The sequence below is a fragment of the Barbus barbus genome, assembly GCF_936440315.1.
Source record: "Barbus barbus genome assembly, chromosome: 1".
Taxonomy (NCBI): Eukaryota; Metazoa; Chordata; class Actinopteri; order Cypriniformes; family Cyprinidae; genus Barbus; species Barbus barbus.
In genome coordinates, this window is record NC_136729.1 from 34,648,699 (window position 1) to 34,654,698 (window position 6,000).

A 6,000-nucleotide genomic window follows, 5' to 3' on the forward strand; every position below is an offset into this window, starting at 1 on the left:
CAGGTGTCTTTTATACAGGTAAGGAGCTGAGATTAGGAGCACTCTCTTAAAGCAATCAATCAATCAGATTTCAAACTCTCCACCATGGCCAAGACCAAAGAGCTGTCCAAGGATGTCAGGGACAAGATTGCCAAGCAGCTTGGTGAGAAGGTGACAACAGTTGGTGCGATTATTCGCAAATGGAAGAAACACAAAATAACTGTCAATCTCCCTCGGACTGGGGCTCCATGCAAGATCTCACCTTGTGGAGTCTCAATGATCCTGAGAACGGTGAGGAATCAGCTCAGAACTACACGGGAGGATCTTGTCAATGATCTCAAGGCAGCTGGGACACACTACGTCGTGAAGGACTGAAATCCTGCAGCGCCCGCAAGGTCCCCCTGCTCAAGAAAGCACATGTGCAGGCCCACCTGAAGTTTGCCAAAGATTCAGAGGAGAACTGGGTGAAAGTGTTGTGGTCAGATGAGACCAAAATTGAGCTTTTTAGCATCAACTCAACTCGTCGTGTTTGGAGGAGGAGGAATGCTGCCTATCAAAAGGGACGATGGACGGGGTAATGTACCGTCAGGGCCAGGGCATTGAAAATGGGTCGTGGATGGGTATTTCAGCATGACAATGACCCAAAACACACGACCAAGGCAACAAAGGAGTGGCTCAAGAAGAAGCACATTAAGGTCCTGGAGTGGCCTAGCCAGTCTCCAGACTTTAATCACATAGAAAATCTGTGAAGGTTCGAGTTGCCAAACGTCAGCCTCAAAACCTTAATGACTTGGAGAGGATCTGCAAAGAGGAGTGGGACAAAATCCCTCCTGAGGATTTTGAAAAAACTAAGTCATGTTTTACGAAGGGGTCATACTTATTTGACTCAATAAAATGCAAATAAATTTATAACTTTTTTGTTGTTATTTTGTCATCCAAAGGATTCTCTTCATCCAAAGGATTCATTTCTTCTTTTAGATTATATATAATATGGCATGTTTGATAAATAAATAGCTAATACATAGACTAAAGTTGGTTTGGAGTAGGGCTGCCACTAACGACTATTTTTATTTCGATTAATCTAACGACAAATTTTTCAGATTAATCGATTAATCTAAACGACTAATTTCCCGCAAAAACTACAATTTTACTTAAAAATATTTTATTAAACCAAATTAAATCTAAATTTCTATGAAATGCTTTTTTACAGCAAAAGTGAAGTGCAACATAGAGTGCAAGAAGCAAGTGTCCATCTCGAAGTCCAAATCACTGAAATCAAAGTTCAGTATTATAGTGTGAGAATGACAACATATCCATGTGTTCTAGTCTAATAATAATACAATTATAATCAAAAAACACTTTTTAAAGGACTATTTACCAGAAATATTATTTACCAGAATTTATTTAGGTGAAAAATATAAATGTGCAGTATTTCTGAAAAAATACTTCTTTTAATATATATATAAAATCAATTAATTGGAAATGCTTTTTATTATTAAAATTTAATGGAACAATTAAAATGGAATCCAGAAAATAATGGAAAACAGAATTTGGTACAGATAAAACTGTAAAACTCAATTAATTAATACATTTTGATTAATAAAATTTAACAAAACTGAATTTGGAAATAAAACAGATTTCATAGGGCCCTATAATTACAATTATTTTTTTGTGGTAATAAAAATGGATTTAAGTGAACAATAGCTTTTAAAATGACTTAAAGTACATATGTAATAGCAATGATGCAATAATAATTAGTTCAAATAAAGTATCAAAAGCAAGAAATTATATGGTTTTATTGAACAAAACTGTTAAAATACATAATGTATTATAAACAATAGAGCTCATGTAGATTACGCATTACAACAAAGGCCTGCAGGGGCGCTGACGACCTGATGATTATTTTTACACATTACTGTTTAATATTGACCAAGCACCATTTAATTCAAACGTACACTTAATCTTTAATATTTGGCCATTTCTTTAAGACAGAAATGCTATAGCCGCTGTAATTAAATGAATATGTGGACATCAAACCGTGTAAACTCAGAGTGAGGGGTTGAGCTTTTATTTTGAAATCTCGATGTATTCTCCTGTGTTTGTGTAGATTTATAAATGATTTACCTTACAAATCTGATGAAATGGCCGCATTGCATTCCCAGATGAACGTTATAATAAACCCAAACTCACAATAACATGCAGATGGAGTATGAGACGCTCCACATGTAAATGATAACAGTTTCTGTGGAGCTACTGTGAACGGAGCCGCTGTGAGACGCATGTGCTTAACCTACACGCATGTAAATAATTAAAGACCATATACTGTGTTAGAACTGCATCGCATATAATTATTTAATTAAATCATAGCGTTTGTGAATTCACAATGCTTAATTATGATTTTTAAATGGGTTTAATATATCATGCAGCCTTGGAAAATAGTCTAATAATGAGTTTTATGGATTTTCGTCTGTGAAATACGCCACTTCCGGTATTTTGCCGGTTAGTCGACACGAGCAAAATGAAGTCGACGATTTTTAATAATCGACTAGTCGCGACGAATCGCGACAGCGCTAGTTTGGAGTTAGTATGACTGATTGATAGATTGATTTTATTTATTTATTTATTTTATATTTATAAATTATTACTTTTATTCAGCAAGGATACTTTAAATTGATTATAAAAGTCAGTAAAGACCTTTTATTACAAAACAAAATAAAAACAAAGCTATTTCAATATATGTATTTTTTTTTACTTTTTAAAGAATCCTGAAAAAATTACAACAGTCTCTACAAAAATATTAAACAGCACAACTGTTTTCAACATTGATAATAATAGAAAATGCTTCTGAGCACCAAATCAGCATATTAGAATGATTTCTGAAAGCTGCTAAGAGTGTTTTTTTTAAATATAGGAACATAATATAAAGTTACACCTGATTACAATTACAGTGAGTATTAAAGCTACAAACAGTGTTATAGTGACATTTACCGGTGAATGTTGCATCATGGACTACGAATGAAGTTTATGCAACAGTAGCAATCACAATCAGAGATCCATAGTCATAAGATCACACAAGATGGAAGAAGTGTTAACACACAGGCCCTGGGTGTATCACAACATGTATTTTTAACTCTTATCACTGTTAAATTTGCTGCCCTTCAAACAGAGTCATGCTTACAAAGTGGGAAATGGCTAAAGGGAAAGAGATAGAGAGATTAAAACTCTGAATAGTGAACCATGGAAACGGGTGCTGCTTTGTACTACATAACGTCACACTCAGATGTACAATAAAGGCAAGTCTGTGTATGCACTAGTAGTGTAAATATCAAGGTAAAAATGCCGGAGCCTGACAGGACACAAGGCCCAGTGGCCCTTTGTAGAGCATCTCAGACCACACCTTACTCAGCAGACCTTGCTCTGACTGTAAACACCTAGACAAACTGCATAAACCTGCTCATCCCCCTTACAGCTACTGTAAACAGTAACACAAGCCTACTGAGCCTATAGAGACTGACTACCTGACAAAGTCTAGAATGGACTTTACGAAGTGAAACGTATATAAAAATAACAAAACATGCTTAGGAGCTTCTAGTTCAATGTTAAAAGTGATGCTGTTTTTTAAAATATTTTTTATGTTTTTGAAAGTCTCATCAAGGCTGCATTTATTTGATCAAAAAATACAGTACAAACAGTAATATTGTGAAGTATCATTACAACTCTTAATGTATTTTAAAATGTAATTTATTGTAATGATGGCAATTTTCAGCATGCATTACTGCAGTTTTCAGGGTCACATGCTCCTTCATAAATATCCTTCAACAAATTTTCTTGGTGCAAGAAAATGTTCTTATTATCAATGTTGAAAACGTACTGTCACTTTTGATCATCCTTGTTAAATAAAAATATATAAATCATGTGTTATCATGATTTAGATAAAAACCAGCTAATTGTCAGTAGATGTTATCAGATGAAGCACTTAATTTGCCTGACAAGACATTCCTAAAAAAATATTTCCAAAAAATTGCTAAAAGCATCAAATTATCAATTGTTTTAGGCTCCTCCTTCCTCGTCTTAACAGCTGCTTTCTTCTGGAAACACTAGGCTTTTATTTAGTCATGCAAATAGCATGACTAAAGCTCAATAATTTTTCATTATTTCAAGCCAAACTGTCCAAGGGCAGAAAAAACTACAGTACACCTTTTACAAACTACACACATTTGTCTACAAGGTAAAAAAAAAAAAAAGCCTGTTTCTTCCACCATCGGTTCACAGTAAAAATAATGGCTTTAACCACATTTAAAATTATACAAATGAAAACCAAACTTCAGCTCATCTGAATCACTTATTTTGTTCAACTCATATTCCCAAAACAAGGCATAGATATTACCAGAAAGAGAGATTTAAGCAACTATTCACTAGGCTACCTCATGTTATTTCAAAACCATCTTTCGTCCTTGAACCATTAAAAGAGAAATTCTGAAGAAATCATCCAATGACAATAAACGGTGACTCAAAAGAGAATCGATATTGATGATTTAATAATTCAGTCACAGTCATTAATAGCTTACTGAACAGGAATGTTTTCAGTAAATAACAATCAATCTGTTCTTCACACAAAGTATCACCACATGGCTTTAGAAGACCTAAAATACAGCAGACAAATCTCATGGACAGCTTTAATCATGCTTCTGTTTCCTTTTTTAAGCTTTACAACTTAAGTCACCATGAATTGCATGGGAAATGTTAAGTAACCTTTTCCATTTGTGTTCCACAGAAGAAAAAATCATGTAGCCTACAGTTTGGCATGAGGGTGAGAATATGACAGAATTTTAACTTGAAGGTGAAATACCCTTTTAACAATGCAAGCGCAGAAAAACTACACACTGTTTACTGCAACACCTCCATCTGACAAGGTGTTAATTCTGCCGTCAATGTACAAGTACAGGCTCAACTACCAATAACAAACCACTACTAAACTCCAGGTAATCGATCTGACTCAGTTACTGTTGTTTCTCCCTCATATTCCCGAAAAAAGGGATAATTTAAATGGCAATAAAGTAGACTTTATATACTGTTTTTTAAAAAAGATGCATCTTCGTATTGGCCAAATGTTCAATCCTCCTATATCGAGCTTTGCGCAACAGGTGCGAGGAAAAACTTTAGCTCTTACATGATGAAGCGCGTTAAGAGAAAACCTTTACCTGTTACACTGAAGGTGTGGCAGCTGTTTGCCAGAGGGGCTACAATTTCACGGAGAACTCCGGCGTTCATTTATTTTCCCATTTAATGTGCTGAAAGAGAAGCGATCCCAAGAAGCGAAGTGTCCCAAAAACTTATTCCATGACCAGAAGACGTCGCGCGCTCATAGCAGCCGTTTCCTCCTCCTTATGTTTATTTTCCCTCCTGTGTTACTGCTTCCGAGTAAAGGAAGGTCCCCCGTGACTCCGTTCTGTCGTGCCTCCTCCACAAGTCCATTTGAATTTCAGATGGCAGTCCAAGGAAGGGCCTGTGCTTCGGCACGGTAATGACAAACCATGTGACAAGCGATCAGGAAAACTCAGCGGACTGGGAAACACAGTTTAAACCATTGGCACGCAGGAAAATAATTACAGCATGCAGCCTAAGCAGGTGTTAGACAGCCTGGGCAGGTGCATTCAAGTGCATATGAACAAACTAAATCAACAAAACTAGTACTATGCACATAGCCTATTAGTTTATTGCAATACTATATATGGTAAAAGTGAACTTATTTAAAGAGTTATTACTGTAAGTCATATCAGTTTGTTATGATCATGTAATAATCACTTGCCCGGCCAAATAGGCTACTAGTGACTTTATTTCAGCATTCCCTCCTTTACTGGATACATTTGCTTACAGTGTTTGATTAAAATTAACCAGTGTGATGCAATGGGGTAAGTGATTATTTGATCAACTAGTTTTAATTGTTGTGATAAGTGATCTTCTCACCTTTGAATGCTATCTGAAGGTGGCAGGTGGATATCTCTGTGTAACTGAGAGCGG

The 6,000-nt window shown here is 35.6% G+C and overlaps 1 protein-coding gene across 1 annotated transcript in view; it reads right to left on the minus strand.

Moving 5' to 3' along the window:
• The window catches only part of LOC306870624 (uncharacterized protein), a 29,933-nt gene extending 24,389 nt beyond the window's left edge, over positions 1 to 5,544 (minus strand). Inside the window, exon 1 of the mRNA XM_079418010.1 lies at positions 5,181 to 5,544. The gene's annotated coding sequence lies outside the window, so the exon portion shown is untranslated. The remainder of the gene's footprint in view (positions 1 to 5,180) is intronic.
• Between the last annotated feature and the right edge of the window lie 456 nt (positions 5,545 to 6,000).